General features: G+C 37.9%; 1 long non-coding RNA gene across 1 annotated transcript in view; it reads right to left on the reverse strand.

The window, feature by feature from the left end:
* Window positions 1–899: 899 nt before the first annotated feature.
* Window positions 900–19742, reverse strand: part of LOC145797524 (uncharacterized) — a 36018-nt gene continuing 17175 nt past the window's right edge. The window contains exons 2-3 of the long non-coding RNA XR_014339079.1: window positions 2900–3049; window positions 900–1264 (exon numbers count right to left, since the gene is read on the reverse strand). This is a non-coding gene — a long non-coding RNA (uncharacterized LOC145797524). The remainder of the gene's footprint in view (window positions 1265–2899; window positions 3050–19742) is intronic.

Raw genomic sequence — 19742 nt, forward strand, 5'->3', positions numbered from 1 at the left:
TTTGTCGAATTCGTTGATCCTCTAACTTTCCCTCATTTTGCTTGGAGTTCAGTGGTTTACCCATATGTACCTATTGACCACCGACGCTGTTTGGAAGATAACTTACTCGAAGCATGGTACACGTCTTCCATGCCTACGAAGATAGTTCAAGCCACCCCTCGTCCAGAAGAGGCCCAAGGATACAGCCCGTCATTCTTAGCTCAAAGAGCTAAACTTTGCTCTTCTGACTGGCTTGATATTGTTAACAACCCTCAATTTCCTTCTTCTTTCGAGATGGAAGCTCCTGCGCATTCTCTTCCGCAAAATCCTCACTGGATGGAGGAACTGAGACTTATTCTCTTTGAGGACCAGTTTCTCCCCTCCTATCATCCTCCATCTCCACCTACCAAACAACAGCGACAACAAGCCCAACTTCTGCTTGCAGCCTTCTCTCACTTGCCCTTCAATGTTCTTGAGGACGATGTTTCCCTCAAGAACTTTCAATGGGCTTGTGATGTTATAACCCGGGGTCATGTCCTCAATAGGAATGGCAACGGGGCAGGGTGAGACCGGGGACTACAACCCCCTTCCCCGATCCCCGAAAGTAATGTATACCCCGTCCCCGTCCCCGCCCTCGATCCCCGACGGGGACCCATAGCTCAGCCCCATCCCCGCCCCCGATCGGGGATCGGGGATCCCCGACCCTAAAAAATCCCCGGTGGTTTTTTTTTTTAATTTTTATTATGTAAAAATTTGTAAATGGATTAAAATATATTTGTCATATTTGCCAATTAAAAAAATTATATAAACATCCAATTCAAACATATTTGTCTAGCAGCATCAATAAATCAATAAATATCTCCTAAACATCCTGTAGCAACATACAAAACATTCATTACATCCTGTAGCAACATCTTGAAAATTCAGCATCCATTACATCCTGAAAATTCAACATCCATTACATCCTGTAGCAACATCCTGAAAATTCAACATCCATTACATCCTGAAAATTCAGCAGTCCATACACAACCCACACACAAAACATCATGTAGCAACAAATAGCACAAACAAAACATCTGTTCAGCAGCCCACACACACAAGAAAATTCAACAAGTACCAAAGAGAATAATTAATCCCAAGCACAATCCGCAAGGGATAGGTTACCCAAAAATTGAAATTAAAAATAAAAAAAATATATCCATTACAACATAAAAAATCAAATCTATTGTTTCTCCAATACCCATACAAACCACACAACTTCCATCATATCCTTCAACTTGAATTCCTATTAAATAACAAAAGGAAAAAAAATAAATAATTAATACTAATAATAAAATGTAAAAAATGTTAACAATTAAAACAAAAAAGATGACAACTAATACAAAAGTGGCACATGACTGATCCGACTCGATCTCATCATCATCATATATAGTTGCACAGCCCACTGATTCCAATGTTGAATTTTCTAAAAAGTAAAGAATATAAATTCAATATTGAAATTATTCCATGGTAATATAAATAATAAAAAGTGAAATAATAATATGTAGATTGGATGAAATAATACCTTTCATCTCTGTACCCCACAACCAACTTTGTGCACACATTAATGTTTCTAATGTGTTTGGATGAAGTCTACTACGATGTGGACTCACCAACCTTCCACTAGTACTAAATGCTGACTCAGAAGCAACAGTGGATACATGAATAGCTAAAATGTCCCTATCTATTGCCTGTAAGGTCGGATACTTTGGTCCATTAGCCTTCCACCAATTCAAAACATAAAAACCTAAAGTTCTTGGCAAAACATCATCTTCTAGATAATGGTCCAACTCTAATCTTACATTCTTCATTTTTTTACTTCTCTTTCTACTAATAAACAAATCAAATTCTAAAGGGTCTCTGTAACAATTTCTGGATGAGTAGAAGAGTCACCAACAACATCGGTCTCCATACCAACTCGGTGCTGATACTCTTGCAACAAATCATAACAAATATGACGAACCTTATCAGCTTCATCTTTAGCTTTGTCTCCATAAAGTTTTTCAAAATAAAACTCCAATATACTCATCTTATACCTAGGATCAAGTACAATTGCAACTCTAATAACACCATGTATCACTAACCAATATTATCAAAATTTTTCACCATTTTTGATGCCATTGTTCTGATCACTTCAATTTTACAAGAGAGCCATTGAGACAGTGTCATCCTAATCTCACATAAAGCTAAGAAACAAACATTAGCTGTGGGATACTTTGTACTAGAAAACAACTCTGTGATAGAAAAAAAAATCTTAAACCTCCCACTAATCTCTCTAGCAAACTCTCATTCTTGCTCAGTTGGCATAGTCTTATATTGGGGCTCTCTAATTTTCAACCTAGAAAAGACATCCTTATACAATAAGGCTGTCTGAAGTATCAAGTAGGTTGAATTCCACCTAGTTGCACAATCAAGTCCTAATTTCTTAGTATGTGGAATACGCAATTGGTTGATTGTTTCTTCAAATTTTTCTAGTCTTTTTGGTGTTGCTGTCCAATAAGTTACACTCTCTCGAATTTTCTCCACACCCACTCGTATGACATCCAATCCATCTTTCACTATCAAATTCAAAATATGCGCACAACAACGCATATGAAACAAAGTACCACCCAACAAAAGCGATGTATTACTTAACTTATCCATCAACATGATAATCATGACGTCATTTGTGGAGCAATTATCAACAGTAACGGTAGAGATTTTTCTATCAATATTCCAGTCCATCATACACTCAAGCAAAGTATCACAAAGAACTTTTGTGTGTGGACATGGAACATAAATAAACCTAAAATATGATATTCATAAACAAGTATTAATAACATGCAAATTGAACTGAATAAGATAGAATTTTTAAATGATTTGCAAATTTATAAAAATATACCTCAAAATGCGACTTTGCAATGTCCATGAATCATCAATAAAGTGTGCGGTGACAGCCATGAATCCTTTCTTTTGATTGCTAACAGTCCACATATCAGTTGTGATTGCCACCCTACTTTTATTATGCTCCACCAAACTCAACGTCTTCACCCTTTCATAATCATAAATCTTTAAAATATCACTCTTTATCGTATTTCGAGAAGGCACTTTAAACAATGGTTGAAGTGTTGCTGACTATCGTTTAAAACCAACATAGTCTATGGTAGAGGGGATATTCATGCAAGATTATGGCATGTGACAACTCTTTCCTACCAAAATCTTGATAAAAAATATAAGAATTCATTTTTGGACTCTCTCTACTAAAATTGTTAGTTAACACTTTTTGCCTCAAGTCCATCACTTTTTTCCTAGCACAACTCTTATGGTGATCATGCAAATGCCTAGTTCCATTTTTTGAATCACCTCCAAGATGCTTATTATAATAATTGCATATTGCCTTCCACACCCCATTGACTTGTTGTTTTTTAAAATGTTCCCACACAACATTAGGTTTTCTTTTAGTTCCTCCACAAGTAGTATTAGACTCTTCTTCTAAATCAATAACATTTTGATTAGAGAGGGGAGACGGTAGAGGGGAGACGGTGAGTTCGTAGGTGAGTTTGTAGCTGGCGATGAATGTTGTGACGCGTCACTCTCAAATGGTACTTGAGAGTTAACGGGTACTTAAGAATTAACGGGTACTTTAGAGTTAATTAGTGCTTGAGAGTTAACATCTGACATTTTTAACCTTATAAAAATAATATGGATTGAATTAATATTAACAGAGGTGACATAAAAGTAGATTACTGGAACTAAGAAACAAATTAATAATAACTAATAACATCATCCAGTAAAAGAATCAACACATATCCAATAAAGCAAGCTAATAATCACCTCAATTTAGATTCTAATAAGAACTCAATGAATGATGAATAAGCAACTCACTCCTATCAAGAGCCCAAAAATAGTGTAAGCCCAAAAATAGACTGCACCATATGCTTGAGATCATGCCAAAAAGAACCAATAGCAATTTCCTAAACATTTGAAATTTCACATACTAAGATAATTTGGAAATTGGAAAACTTTTAAACTAGTGACACCTAAAGGAGAAAACACAAACTAAAAGCATGTTCACTCAAATTGAAAGGTTTTTTGATTCAATAAAAAGGTCTGATTTGTTCTAAAAATTCTAATGGGTCTTATTGGAAAAGCAATAACATCAGCCATACAACAACAAAATTAAATTTAGTAACCCAAGTAATCAAAAGAAGAAAAAAAAAGAAAAAGAAATATCCAACTAAACGTAGTTCCAATTGCATGCAGGTGTAGTTCTAATATTAAAATGACCCCCCTAACTAAAGGATAAATTGAGAAAACTCAACATAAATTTATTTTTCTAATATTAAAATGACCCCCCAAAAAAATCATAGAACAAACACTATCTTTCACCATTTCTCATGTTATCAATGGATTTTTTTTATACTAGGAAAAAGGTTTTAGAATTAAATTTATCGATTTATCCTTTAAATTAGTCCTATTTGATCAACTTAATTGCCAAAAGAGGATAGAATGTCACATAAGGGTAAAACTGAATCAATTTGAGAAGTTAGAGAATTATTTGAATGAAAATTTAGTCTATAGACTTAATATAAAAAATTAAAAAATTAAAAGAGATGGTAACAAAAATTAAACTACCTGACATTTTTTTAAAAAAAGTTACAACATTTATTTTAAATAAAAATTTAACAAAGCTATGTCCAGCAAACTAAGGGAAAAAAGATATCTTCTACTTTTTATTTCAACTTCAACTAAGGGAAAAAAGAAATAGCCAACAACAATATTGATAAGGAAAAGCAAATGTATATATATATATATATATATATGTATGTATGTATGCATGCATTTGAAGAAAATAACCAATCTAACTATTAAAAAATAAATAAATAAATAATAAATAATTATAATTTTTTTTTGAAAAAAAAGTCTACCACAAACAATATTGCTGGAATAGTGCAATGCATAACATTTTGTATTGAGATCAATTCATAGTTCCAATTTTTCTTTCTTTTCTTTCTTTTCCTTCATCTTTCTATCACCAACTCCCAATTTTGCCTTCCCGAATTAATCTTCACATAATTTCAACTTTCAACAAATTAACAAATTTCAACTTTCAACAAATTAATCTTCGCATAATTAACAAATTAATTATGTTAACTTTCAACTTTCAGCTTTCAACAAATTAACAAATTAACAATTCAACTACAAACAGATATCTTCACATAATTTCAACTTCAGAACACACTAGAAGAAGTAAAATACACTCAGAAGCCACAATCACTAAAGAGAAAATACCTGGATGAGCAAACCAAATGTCAGTAGTGAGTAAACCAACTGAACCTAATTTCTACACACAGAATAACATCATCATCTTCAATAGTATATAAAATAAATAGATCTAAACAGATCTTGAATAAAAATAATCCTTCAGATTCATAATAAAGGAATATATAAACAGATATATATATATATATATATAAAATAAATAAATTTAGAGAAAAAAAAAACCAGAGGTTGAAGAAACAGATCTATACACTCAGATATACAGATCTAAAATAAACAGATCTATACACTCAGATATATATATATATATATATAATATACATATATATACACCCTAGATCGAAATCCCTAGAGAGAAAGGTACCTAAACAGAGAGAGCAACGACGGAGGAGCGGCGGTGAGGGAGGATTGGAGGAACGCCGGTGAGAAGGGAGGCGCGGCAGTGACAGATGAAAGAGAGAGGGAGAGACAAGTGGCGAGCGAGAGAGAGAGAGAAGGGCCGTATGTGAATGAGGGGCAGAGGCTGAGTGTGTGTGTGTTTCTATGTCAAACCCTGAACAAATACAAGCATATATATATCCAGGGACAAAACGATAATTTTACCTCGGGGACTAAGTAGAGCTGGGCCGGGGGCGGGGCCGGGTCCAGGTTTGAAACACCTATCCCCGTCCCCGGCCCGGATATCATCTGGGATGAATTTTTGAATACCATCCCCGGCCCGTAGGGGATATTTTTCAGTGAATAACCACTGAATTCGGGGTCGGGGGGTCGGGTCACCGTCGGGCCGGTTTTAGATTTCCATCCATAGTCCTCAACCCTGTTGCCCAAGCAGAGCTTCAAATGTTTTTAGATCAGCTCTCATTACTTCTTCATTGGCACCACATTTTTGTGGCCCCCATTTGATCCTTGGATCAAATCTCAGCCCGTCGAGTTCATACCCAGTATGAAGCAGAGAACCTCATCGATGAGTATAATGATTTCAAGAATAAAGACTCTGCATACTGGGATGACTTGGACATGGATGAGATAGAACAAGGGTTGAAGGAAATAGAATTTGAAATAAAAATTAGAGCATATCAACTTCAGAAACACTGCCTAGAGAAAATAGAAGATAGAACAAAGAAAGAACAGAAGTTCATTGACCACAGTTGGAGCAAATTTCATGACCTTGTTATTTATTTTGTTCCCTATTTTTATGAGCTTGAATATGTAACCAAAGAAGGCCTATGATGTAATCGCTCTTATTTTAATAAGGCTAAGATCTTTCTTTTTATTTGGCATGGTCTGATTTTACCCTTTTTGTCGAAGTCAAACAATCTTAGGGCTTCAAAGTCAACAATTTCATCATTCGAATCTCAATTCGATCATTATCAGCGGCAGTACTAAAGAAACCAACTTGATCTTTTCCAACTTATGGAGTGTAATTAACAACTTTTTCCGGTTTCCTTTTAGAATCAGAGCTCCGAATTCGCCAATTTTGTCATTCGAAACTTGATTTGATCATATCCAATTCCTTATCATATGGTTAACACAACCAAGGACTTTCAAATCAATTTTGTTTCGAACAATTAGTCTATAAAGTACTGCACCGTTTTATTTGGAAAAAGTAATCTCTTCTGTGTACTATCAAACCAACTATTGGTTTGAAACAATTTCTAACTGAAAAATATTTCAAGTTTTGCTTCGAAGGATTTTACCCATTTAGAAACCAACAAACAGGTTCTTAATCCTTTTGAAGTAAACAAATATCTAAACACTCTTTCACCGTGAGGCATGGAATGTGCTTCGAAGTAAGCTTTCGACATTCGAAGCCGTTTGTCATTTTATTTTGGCACCAAAAATTGGCTTCGAAGCCAAATATTTTATTTCGAAGCTGACATTAGTATTTGATATGTGCTTCCCTCCATAATTATCAATATAGAAAGAAACTTTTTGCATCCGTAGCTTTAGTACTTCTTTGTGAATTTCGTTCGTGCAACACAACTGGGTATATTTTTTCAGACACAAAAGTTTTAAAACCCTTTTATTTCGTGCTTTGAATTCACCTTAACCCTTCATCTCTCCTGACCTTTCTTTTCCTCTACTCTCTTTCCCGACTTCGTCTTCTGAGACAAATCTATCAATGGCTTCTCCTTCTTTGAAAATACCGGTCGTGGAGCGTGCGAGTCCGTCTGTGACCCTGAAAAGGATTATTGACGCAAAGTGTGAGAAGTACAAGGCTGGTGAGAAAAGCACCATTGACAGACGCATATTTATTCCTCGTCGTCATAAGCCGCAAAAGTATGTGCTTGGGCCCATCTTCAAGGAGATTCCTACAGAGCTTCTAGCTCTATACCCACGTCTAGAGGACTATTGTCTCCTTTACGAAGGTGGTCTTGACTGGGGAAGCTGGAGGATGAACCGCCTCCATCGCTGTTGGCCCACGGTGAGACCAGAGTAGCAAGAGTGGTATGATCGGGTTGTCCCTGATAGGACTCTGGACCTTCAAGAGCTCTGCCTTTTCAACGCCCTCCAATTATCCAGGTTCACTATTTTAGAGGATCCTTTCTTAATACCGGCTGCCCTTTGCTTTTGGAATTCTGCTTTCAATTTCTTTCAATTCAGATGTGGGATGATGGCCCCTACTGTTCTTGACATTTGCCATTTATTAGGATTGTCCCCCACCGAAACCCCCATTGGACCAGATTATCCTGACCTACAAACCCCTTTTTCCCTCCCCTCTCTTAACTCATCCTATAGTGACTTTGTCAAGGTCGAGAATAAAAGGGAGGGCCCTGTGACTGATAGGGAATTCTTTTCTTTCATATTATATTGGCTTTGTAAATTCCTTTTCTGTACTTCTTCTCAGAGGATCATAATTGAATTCGCCCCCTCTTGCCAAAGCCCTTGTTTTACAAAAAAAGATGGCCTTAGCTCCATACGTTCTAGGTCACGTATATAGAGCATGTTCTCTTTTTTGTGAGAAACCTTTGGATGCCAATCAAGGAGGTCCATTTTGGATACTTTAGCTTTGGCTTTTCGCATATTTTACTGAACTACAATCTAAATGCCTTAAGTTTTTGAAGCCAAATCCTATTACTCATGGCATGAGGCTAGCCACCGTTTCACTCTATCCTTCTATCTTTGCTTTTTACTTCTTTTTCTTCCACCAACTCCCAGCTTCCTTTTCTTCCCATAACTTCCGTCCCTTCGAACCTACCACTATTGGCTCATCTTGGTTGAAAACCTTTCTGAGTGATAGGTTCTGCTCTTCACCCCAACACAAGAACCTATGGGCCTCTATTCTGATCCCTAGAGAGTTATTCATTGGGATTATGAACCCCAAAGCTTACAAGTGCATTGCTGAGCCTTATTGTCCTGCTCAATTTGCTAGGTAATTTGGCCTCTCACAAGGGGTGCCAATACCTCTCTGCAGCCAGACCAATTTAAGTCTTACCAGCAGGGACTTAAAGGTTCGAAGATCCAGATTAGAAGAAGCAAATTCTAAATTTATCCAGGACTTGATTGAGTTTGAGTATTTCCCTTTCATTCCTCAAAGTAACCTATTGAAAAGGTGCCAAAACTGGTGGGTGACCAATATGGAGGTATACTTGGCCATTCCTCCCCAAGACCTATTAATAGTATTGGATATACCTCAACCCAATTCGAAAGGGGCTGGAATTGTTACTTCTTCCACTGTTCTTGCTACCACAGTTCTTGCACCTGTCATTACAAAGCCTATTCCTGCTGCCTCAACTTCTCCTAAAGTTACTCGAGCTGCCTCGAAGAAAGGTATGTACCCTTGTTTCTTTTCTCTTTTTCTTTTTTATAATGCTTTTAGCCTTACTTCTAGTTCTTCTTTTGGTGAAGGTGGTGCGGGTGCCTCACAGGGAGATTCTCCCAAAAGGTCCAAGCTTTAAATCTTCTCAGGAGCAAACAGAAACAAAAGAAAAGAAAGCTTTTACTTGACCCTGAAGAGGAAGCACCTGGGGTTCAGGTAGCAGAAGAAGAAGAGGCGGAACAAGAGCAAGAAACACCCTTAAAAAAAAGAAAGAAGATGACTGTCTCTCTTGCTGATTTCACTAGAGATCCCATCCATGAAGCATCTGCTAAAGTAGTGTAAGCAGAGCATTCCAAAGAGCTTATTGTATTCCAAAGGGCTGAGAAGAGGAAGCAACAGCAAATGCTCAAGGATGAAGCCGCCGCCGCTGATGCACTCCAGAAAGAAGTTGCAAGAAAACAACAAGTTGCTGGACACTATACTCTTCGCAGCTTCCTAATCATAGCCATTACTTCTGAAACCAGTAAGCTCCTTCGTACTTCTATTCATCTTTCTCAAATTCCCAATACTAAGGCTTGACATTGTTTAGTATTTCTTCTTTTGTAGCAACAACTACTTTGTCTATTCTTTTAATAAAGATTCCTTCAGTTTCAGTTTCAGTTGAACAACCTCAAGATGTGAAGCCCATTCAAATAATTCTCCCACTTCCTGGCCCTATATTTTCCATACCCTTCTTGAGGCCAAGTATTCCTGCTTCTTTTTCTTTTGGCTTAACTCCATACCTCCCTCATTTGTCTTTCAATTTTACTCAATTTGATTCTCTTTCGAGCCTTACTTCTCCTCCCCCTCCTAAGGAAATTCCAGCTGTTACTTCATCTTTGATGGTAGCTGATTCCTATAGAGAAAGTACTGGTAGCTCTCCAATCCATCATCCATTATCTTTGCCTAGCTCCAGTCCTTTTTCTCTTGTCCAACTAGTAGCCATAACTATAGAGACTGCTAAGGATACTCCACCTTCTTCTCCTATTCCTATGCAGTCATTTCTTCCTTCTACTAGGGCTCTTTCTGCACCTTCCATGTCAATGGATGAGGTGGATATCTTTGAGGCTAGACTAGTTAGTCTTTTTGACATACATTCCACCTCTCCAATGACTAGCAATGAGATTGAGCCATTAGTTCTAGCTGATTCTTTGCTAGGAATTTTTGAGAGCTCTTCCTTCAGTTGTAAGACTTCCTTGCCTTCGATAGACTTGGATAGCTGTCTGGAGCTGCTGGCATCTTTTTCGAGGATTCCTTTCGAAGCCTTACAGAGGCCTATAATAAAAAATGGATTCCTCCAATGTTGCAAGATTGCTGAGCAATCCGGTATGGCTGTCTCCAGTTATTTGTCTCAGGCAGTAGTCACCATTGATTTTTACATCAACATTTGTCATGCTGCCAAGGTTGCAGAGGAGAAATTGATGAGGGATCAGAGCTTTGTTTCTAAAGTACATACTGAGGTGTCAAAATTGAAGGAACAATATTCCTATGTCTCCCAATTTCGAGCTCAACTATTGGAGAAGAAAACTCAACTTGAAGAGGAGGCTATCAGCAGTCAACCAAGCCTTAGATCGAACCACCACCAAATTGTAGATTACCAATCAAGAACTGGCTGATCGAAAGCAAGAGATGGCTACAGCCATCCAGTTGTTCCCATCACTTCAGAATAGAGCATCTATTGTAAAAGAACAACTGAGACATTGTACTGACTTCTGGGCCAATCTATGGCTACATGTACTCAATTCTTTATGAAATAAAAATTCTTATTTATCATTTAAATGTTCTCATGTTCTTTTATTTAACACTTATTCTATTCCTTGTGTTTCGCATACGGTTGGATAATAAGGCTTCAAATATCTGCCATTAATTTTCTTGGGATGTACATATCCATTCAAAATTTTCAAATAATATGCTCCATAGGCAAGACTCTATGAACTTGATACGGTCCTTCCCAGTTAGGTGACCATTTGCCAAACTTATGGCTTTTAATCCCTATTGGGAGTATTGTCTTCCATACCAAATTACCTTCGTCAAAACTAATGTGCTCGACTTTCTTATTATAGTTTTTGGTTGCTTTCCTCTTTTGGAAAAGAATGCTATTTAATGCTAAAATCCTAGCTTCATCTATACTTTCTAATTCCAAGCACATACTCTGATGGTATTGCTCAAGATCTAACTGGTCTTGGTATCTCACCCTCAAGGACTTAACATTAATTTCTACAGGTAGCATTGCATCATGCCCATTTACTAAGGCAAAAGGAGTGATTCCTGTGCTTGACCTTGGAGAAGTCCTATAAGCCCACAATACATCAAACAATAAGTTATGTCAATCCCTAGGATTGTCTTCCACAACTTTCTGTATTCCTTTTTTCAAAGACTTATGGATGATTCAGCTTGACCATTGGCTTATGCATAATAGGGGGTAAAATTAACAAGGCTAATCCCAAACTCCGCCACGAAAAACTTTACCATTTTTCTATCAAATACAGTCCCATTATCAACAATTATAGTCTGTGGGATGCCAAATCTGTGAATCAGTTCTTTAATGAATCCAATCACTTTGATCTGGTCTACAGTCTTGTATGGCTTAGCTTGGACCCACTTAGTGAAGTAATCTGTGGCCATTAAGATGAAACAATGATGCTTCGAAGAGGGTGGGTGTATTTTCCCCATCATATCCATGGCCCATCCTCTAAATGGCCAAGGCTTCACAACTGCATGCAGGTCAGTTATGGGCACGTGTCTTATTGTGCCATGCTTTTGGCATACCTGGTAGCCTCTTGCATATCCTATGCAGTCTTTAAGGATAGTTGGCCAATAGTAGGAGTGCCTTCGAAGCAGCCATTTCATCTTCACACTAGGCTGATAAGAACCATAGATGCCTTCATGAACCTCAGCCATAGCTGTCAATGCTTCCTTTGGGCCTAAACATTCCAATAATAATCCATCTCCCCCCCTTTTGTAGAGAGCATTACCATACATTATGTATTGCATAGATTGCAATTTAATTTTTTTACTGACTTTTGAAGATGGGCCAGCCAGATACTGCATTATTGGATGCCTCCAATCTTGTTCTTGTAAGTCATTATGATTGACTTCTAAGACCATATTCCTTTTATTCAAAGGTAGAATTACCTTGTGATATGTTGTTTGGCTTATATTCCTTTGAATGTTGTCTCTTCTCTTGAAATTCAAAAATTTTTGAGCCACATCATTAGCTTTACTATTCAAGAATCTGGGGACATAAGTTACATTTGCCCTCTGAAATTGAGACAGCAAATGCAATGCAACAACATAATATGGCAACATGCTTACACTTTGACATTTGAAAATCCCTTTCACTTGGTTAATTACCAATTGAGAATCTCCAAATACGTCAACTGCATGGGCTTGTAATCCAATAAGTATTTCCAGTCCCATTATTAAGGCTTCATATTCAACTTGATTATTGGAACAAGTAATTTCATCCACTCTGAAACCATGTGTGGTTTCTACTCCTTGTGGCGACTTAATTACTACACCAATTCCAGTTAGACCATTGGCTTTTGACCCATCGAACCATATTTGCCATGGTTCAACACTAACCATACCAAGTTCTATTATTTCTTGGCTCTCTGTTTGACATGGATGGTCTGCCAAAAAATTAGCTAACACTTGTCCTTTTACTGCCTTTTGGGGGATATATTTTAAATGAAATTCTGATAACGCTAGTATCCATTTACCAATTCTTCCCCTCAACATGGGTCTAGATAACATATATTTAACCAAATCTGTGGTTGCAATTACCAAGACAGTTGTAAGCAAAAAATAGTATCTTAATTTCATTGCAGCGAAATACAATGCAAGGCACAACTTTTCTACAGATGAGTATTTACATTCACAAGAATTTAGAAACCTACTAAGGTAATAAAATGCTTGCTCTTTGCCTTCTCCATTGTCCTGAGCTAAGAAAACTCCCAGTGAATCTTCTGCTGCAGCTATGTACAACTTCAAGGACTTATCACCCCTTGGTGGCATCAGCACTGGAGGTTTAGCGAAATAGGCTTTGATATCTTCGAAAGCAGTTTGATGCTGTGCCGTCCACACAAACTCCTCTTCATCTTTCAACCTTAATAAGGAAGAAAATACTTTAGTTTTCCCTGTAGTATTAGAAATAAATCTTCGAAGAAAATTAACTTGCCCAAGGAATTTTTGTACTTCTTTCTTATTTGATGGAGGCCTAGCTTCGATGATAGCTTTGGCTTTGTTTTGATCAATCTATATTCCCTTCTTGTGTACTACATAGCCCAAGAAGTTTCCAGCTGATACACCAAAAGCACATTTGAGAGGATTAAGTTTCAACTTGAATTTTCTCAGTCTTTCAAAAGCTGCTTCCAAGTGAAACAAATGTTCTTCCATGGATTGAGACTTTATTACAATATCATCAATATAGCATTCTAAGTATCCTCCAATGAGATCATGAAAGATAGTGTTAATAGCTTTTTGATATGTAGCCCCAGCATTCTTCAGACTAAATGACATTTTAACCCATTCGAAGGTGCCAATTTTCCCAGGACATCTGAATGCTGTCTTGTGGATATCCTCTTATGCAATGCAGATTTGGTTATAACTAGAGTGCCCATCCATCATTGATAAAATTTGATGCCCTGCTGAACTGTCTACCAATAAATCTACTATGGGCATAGGATACTCATCTTTCGAAGTTGCTAGATTTAGATTTCTGAAATCAATGCATACCCTCATTTTACCATTCTTCTTGACTACATGCACAATATTAGATAACCATTCAACATACCTGACTGTCCTAATAAAGCCTGCCTTGAGGAGCCTAAGGATTTCTTCATTGACCTTCTGGATCACTTCAGGACTTATCCTTCTTGGTTTTTGCTTGTATGGCTTGAAGTTAAGCCTCATAGGGAGCCTATGTTATACTAATGATCTATTCAATCCTGGTCGCTCATTATAAGACCATGCAAAACAATCTTTATATTTCTTCAAGACCACCAACAACTGGTCCCTGTCGAGAGCATTCAACCAGACACTTATATAGATGGGCTGCTGTATAGAACCTTCCCCTAAGTTCACTTATTCCAAAGGGTCTTGCATCTGAGGACACACTGATGCTTCTGTTTTGATTTCTTTTATCTTCGAAGCAATCTCATTGCTCTGTCCTGCTCCCAGCTTCTTTGTTTCAACATCTTTGCCCTCCTCCTCATAGACAAAGTCTGTCCACAAGGCCTCTTCTTCTTGTATCTCTTGGACTTTTGTTTCAATGTCCAATGCACAGTATTTTGCCAAGGCCAACACCTTGACTTGTTGCTACTCCTGTTTACAGCCAATTGCCATGGCCTTTTCCTTTTGCTCTTGTATCTTCTGGACTATTGATTTTATGTCCAATATTGAGAATTTAATTAAAGCCAAAGATCTGGCCTCTTGTGTGTCATCTTTTTGCCTACAACCAGGCATCATTGTCTTCTTTGGTGACAAACTCCTCATCAGCACTTTCTTGAACTAAATGTTTCAGGTGTGTTCCTCATCAGCCGTCACTTCGGCTGATCCATCAGGTTTTCTCAGTACACTGAGTGGTGTCACTCATTCAGTATAGAATTTGCCCTCTACAAAATCTGCACAAGCTATGAAAGGTTGAGGATCTGCATTAATCTCCTCTGTCTCTCCACTGCCCAAGGCCATTATTATTTTCTGATGTAGAGAGGAAGACACACACTTGTTTGTGTGAATCCAATCTCTACCAAGTAGAGCATTGTATTTAACATTGTTGTCAATAACGAAGAATGCAGTCATACAGTCCCTGGTTCCCACACTCAGGTTGATGGGCAAAATGCCTTGAGCCATCTGTTTGTCTCCAGTGAAACTAGCAATGGTTGTATTGGTTGGGATTAGTCTAGGGTTCCTCTTTCCTAGTTTCTTCAAAGAAGATTTTGGAAGCAGGTTTACTGTTGCCCCTTTATTTACCAACACTCGGTTCATCTGTATCCCATCGAAGAAGGCCTTGATATACAAGGGTTTGACATGTTGTGTCATGGATGTCGTGGGATACTCAAAAGGGTATGAGAGGTTAATGCTCACCACTTCCTCACTCTCATCTCCAGTTTCCATATGTGTGGCCACTTCAGATTCATCTTGCACCATACTCACTTGTGAGTCTTCACTGGAAACTGGAATTGCGTCAATTTCTTGACCTTTTTGGTTCTCATCTTCAGCTTGGAATTCTTGTGGTAGTATGTGTACCATATTCACTTATACTAGAGGAAACGAGCCAAATTGGATGACTGGTTGTACCTGTTTCTCTTCCTGGCCAACTTGTTTAATTATTTCAAAAGCATCTTCCATGCTGCATTCTGGTACTTCAGTACTTGTAAATTCCTTCGAATGATCTGTTTCTGCTGGTTTTTCAACCAAAAATATTTGTTCAGCCATGAAGGCTTCAAACATTTCTTTTTCAATCATCTCTTTCTTTTGGCCTAGGCCAATTTCTTCCTCTGTCTCACTTTCACTTTCCATCAAAGCCTTTCCAGTCTTGCCAAACTGGATCTCTCTTTGGCTTTCAGTTCAGAATGAACTTTGGTCAATTGCTCTCTGCTGCAACTCCTCTTGTCTTGAAGAGTTAACTTCAGATTATGATCTAACTTTAAACTTTTTCCTTCCTTTGCTTGGCTTTTTGGCTGGGCCAATAAAGAGCTTTCTCCACTTTCTTTTTGATCTTTCTAGTACTGAGTGTACCTTCGTTGGATCTTCCTCCTTTGGGATTTAGAGATCACTAGAACCATATCTGGTTCCTTTGTTTTTGGATGCTTTAATAACACCCAATTATTTGGAGCTACCAAAGGGGGTTTAACCATCCTGCTCTGATCTCGGACAACATTTCTTTGTATAGGTATTTCCCTAGGTTTGTTCTGCATGACAAACCAATCTGGAACTCCAGGTACCCATGAACCTACCGACCCAGTTGTCGAACTACCTCTTTCTTCCTTCGAAGCCAATTTTGAGGCTGGCTATGAGGACCACTGCTTGGCTCTAACCCCTTGTTTTGGGCCTAGTTCAGGCATTCCATGAAAGTGGCCATTTTCCTTTTTGTATGAGGCTGGTCTAGGGGGCCAATCTCTAGCTTTGATCCCATGATTCGAACCCACTTCAAGTCTCCTCTCAGGGTGTTTGCCTTCCGTTCTCTAATAGTTGAGTGGTCTGAATTCATGTAGAGGTCTCTTGCCCTTGGACTGCATTCTCGTAGCCGCTAGCTCAGTCATGAATGGCTACTGTATAGTACCAGTTGGATATGGTCTCTTATTATAGGCACTGGTTGGTTTAGGACGCCTCTGCACATCCTTGTAATATTGCTTCCCATCAATTGGAAGCCCCTTCAACCACTTATAGCTCAACCCACACCTAGGACACATTCTTTGCACGACAGCCGCCTCTAAAGAATCATCATCTAGTGCCTCTTCATCAGAGTCCTTCTTTTGACCTGCAAAGCCTTGCCCAACAGCTAGTAAACTTCTAGTATCTGTTTTGACAGTAGTTTGGCTGGCAACGTGCATTTGCACATTGACCTCTTCCAATTCTTTCAAGGACAAGTTCTGGAAGTCTGGCACAATAACATTGGCTGTCATTTCTTCAATTTCTGGGAATGGATTAGTGTCAATCCCCATGGCCGTTTCTACTTTAGCTGGGAATTTTAAACTCATTTTTCGAATCTGCTCTTAGATCCTGTCTCGAAAAACAATGCAGTTTTTAATTGAGTGAGACTAAGAATTATGCCATTTACAATACAATTTTCCATTAAGTTCCTCTGGAGATGAAATTTTGACTCCTTTTGGTAACTTCAAGATGTTTGCCATAAGCAAATGATCAAAAATGTCATCTGCCTTTGTTAAATCGAAAGAGTATTTCTTATGAAGGTCTTTCTTTTTAAACTGCTGGTATATTATTGTGTCTTTATAAATTAATGCTTCACAGATCACAGGTTCTTTTCCCAGAATCTCTGTCGCACCAATCTCATAATTAGGATCTTTATAATATGTCTTGTATGATGTATTACTTCGATCTTGCTCTTCCTCTAGTAATGTTTCATACCTAGACACCTTATAGGTTAGTTCTACCAAGTCTCTAAACTCAGTTGAGCCAAACTCTTTCGAAACCTAAACTCTAGACCATTTTGAGCCAACCTCATAAATTCAGGTTCTGGTAAGATGATCCTACATTTGTTTCGTGCTCTTTTGAATCTGGAAATAAACTGAGTAGCCTTTTCATCAAGCCTTTGACTCAATCTTGCCAAGTCTACCATAGATACTTCTGGCTCCGTTTGGAAGAATTGGGCATGAAATGCCTCCTCCATTTGTTGCCAAGTCCGGATAGAGCCAGGTGTAAGGTTAATATACCGTACAAAGGCTCCCCCAGTTGGAGAATTTGGGAATAATCTTAACTTTATATAGTCATTATTGGTAAATTCACCGCACTGAGCCGCGAACCTAGCAATATACTCAACCGTTGACTGGTTTCCATTCCCATAAAATGGGGCAAAGTCTGGTATCCTGAAATCTCTTGGGTATTTATGTACCCTATCTACCCATTCTGGGTACGATTTCCTGTACACAGGAGTCTAAACCCCCTGAGCCATTGGTCCACACATCTCTCTAACAATATCAACAATTTGGTCCCTAGGGACCATATTTTGTGCCTGTTGAACCACTACTGAAGGAACAAACACAGGATTTGGTGGACAACCTTGTGCCTGGGGTCCTCTTGGTCCATAGGGTGGTATGTTTGGGACTGGTTATCCCTGTGGTGCTGGCTGCTGTTGAGGGTATGGGTGACCCCTTTGAGCCTGTCCTGCGAAAGGACCTACGAAAGGTGCTGGAACAGGTGTTGTATCTCTTCTAATTACAGGAAAACCTTCTAACCCCCCGGGTATAAATTTGAATAAAGGATTAGTGAACCCCCTCGTACCAGGTATGGCTGCGAACATGGGATTTGGAAACATCCTTACGCCATTTTCCTGTGTTAGACCAGATCCACCAATTTGCATGGCTTCACTTTTGAGTAAGGAGGCATTTTGATTTGCCACAGGCCTCGAAAGAGGCTCATACCAAGACTGAGGTGATGGTTTTTCATTGTTTTGGTTACTAGTTTGACCATTAGTATGTTCATCATTCTGCGTATACTGTTTATCTCTAGCCAATCTTTGCTGAGGGACATTTGAATTTCCCTCTATATGTCTTGCGTTAGTTGGTTGATGAGTGTTCATTTGATCCAAAAAGGATGTTGCCCATCTTTCCATTGTATTTATTATCTGTTGTCTCATAGCATCTACTAGGCCACCCCATGGGTTCATTGGCTGAGTAGATGGAACAGTGGATGGTCCAATTCCTTGACCTCGTCCAATATTATGAACATGTGGTACTTGTTCTGAAGTGCTGGTCTGTTCGACCATAGGTTCTGATAAAATAGGTGTTTCCACAGGATGTGTTATCATATTATCCTCTCCTTCTTCCAAACGTTCATTTTCTCCTTGTCTCCTACGTCTAGCCATTTCAATTTATCCCACCGGGCGTGCCAAAAATATATGTTGGCTTTTTGGTTTTCGAAGGTTATTTTTGTAATTATGAGCGTGCCAACAAGGATCAATCAGTCCTTACAGAATATTAATTGTCAACCAATTATCAGACAATTGTGTTTTACTTCTTTCAGCCTCAATGAAGAGGACTTTTACTGGTGGCTTTGTTTAGGAGAATTAAACAGACAATGATTAAAAGAAGAACAATTGTAGTATTTCATTAAGCAAAATGAAAGACTTACAAAGATCCAAATTAGCGTCGTAGAGGTTTACAGTAACAAGCTACTTGAAAACTACTCCTATGAACGAAATGCAATGCAGGAATTTGAAGTACAGAAATGTAAAGAACAAGAAATGTAAAACTGGAAAGGAAATAAAGTAGAATAAAACTGATTTTTTTTATCTGAGTATGGGGAGATTTTCTGGGGCCTTCTCTGCTATTTATACTTCTCAGTGACAACCATCGAATTGTACTTCTAACTGTCGAACAGCTCCTCCATGATCGCTGATCATGTTGCCTTATAGTTAGCTTCATTATGCCAATACTTGCAGTTAGGTTTCCCTCCTGATTTTGAATTTAAATGTAAGTAACCATTAAGGCCATGCCATCTTGCATATCTTTGTTGATTCAGTGTTACGCAGATCTACAGCAAACCAATGCTGACTGCCACGTGTGTGATAATGATTGAAGATTTGAATTGTCTTCCTGTACTACCCTTATTCTGTCACGTGCCGAACTGTGATTGGCTTGTACAAAATATGTAGCCAACAAATTTACTTTTTCCTTCTTTTCTCGGTGTGGAATTATCAAATTAAGAAAATCAAGAAAATTAATATAAGATATTAAAACTCTCACAAAGCTCCTCGCTAAATAGAATGGGAATATAAGATTCTTTTTATATGAGTAAAATAACTAATTTTTTTTCATTATTCTTTTGATATGGGATTTTCAAATTCCAATGTAAGATTATCAAATACAAATAATTATTTAAAATTAAAAATATTAAAATGAAAATTTAGAGTTTCTAGAATGCTTCTCACTAAAAAAAAATTCTTTTCCTAATATAATATATAGAAAGATAGGTTGATTTTTAA

This window comes from Camellia sinensis, chromosome 8 (assembly GCF_055761805.1).
Source record: "Camellia sinensis isolate YWXY chromosome 8, ASM5576180v1, whole genome shotgun sequence".
Taxonomy (NCBI): domain Eukaryota; kingdom Viridiplantae; phylum Streptophyta; class Magnoliopsida; order Ericales; family Theaceae; genus Camellia; species Camellia sinensis.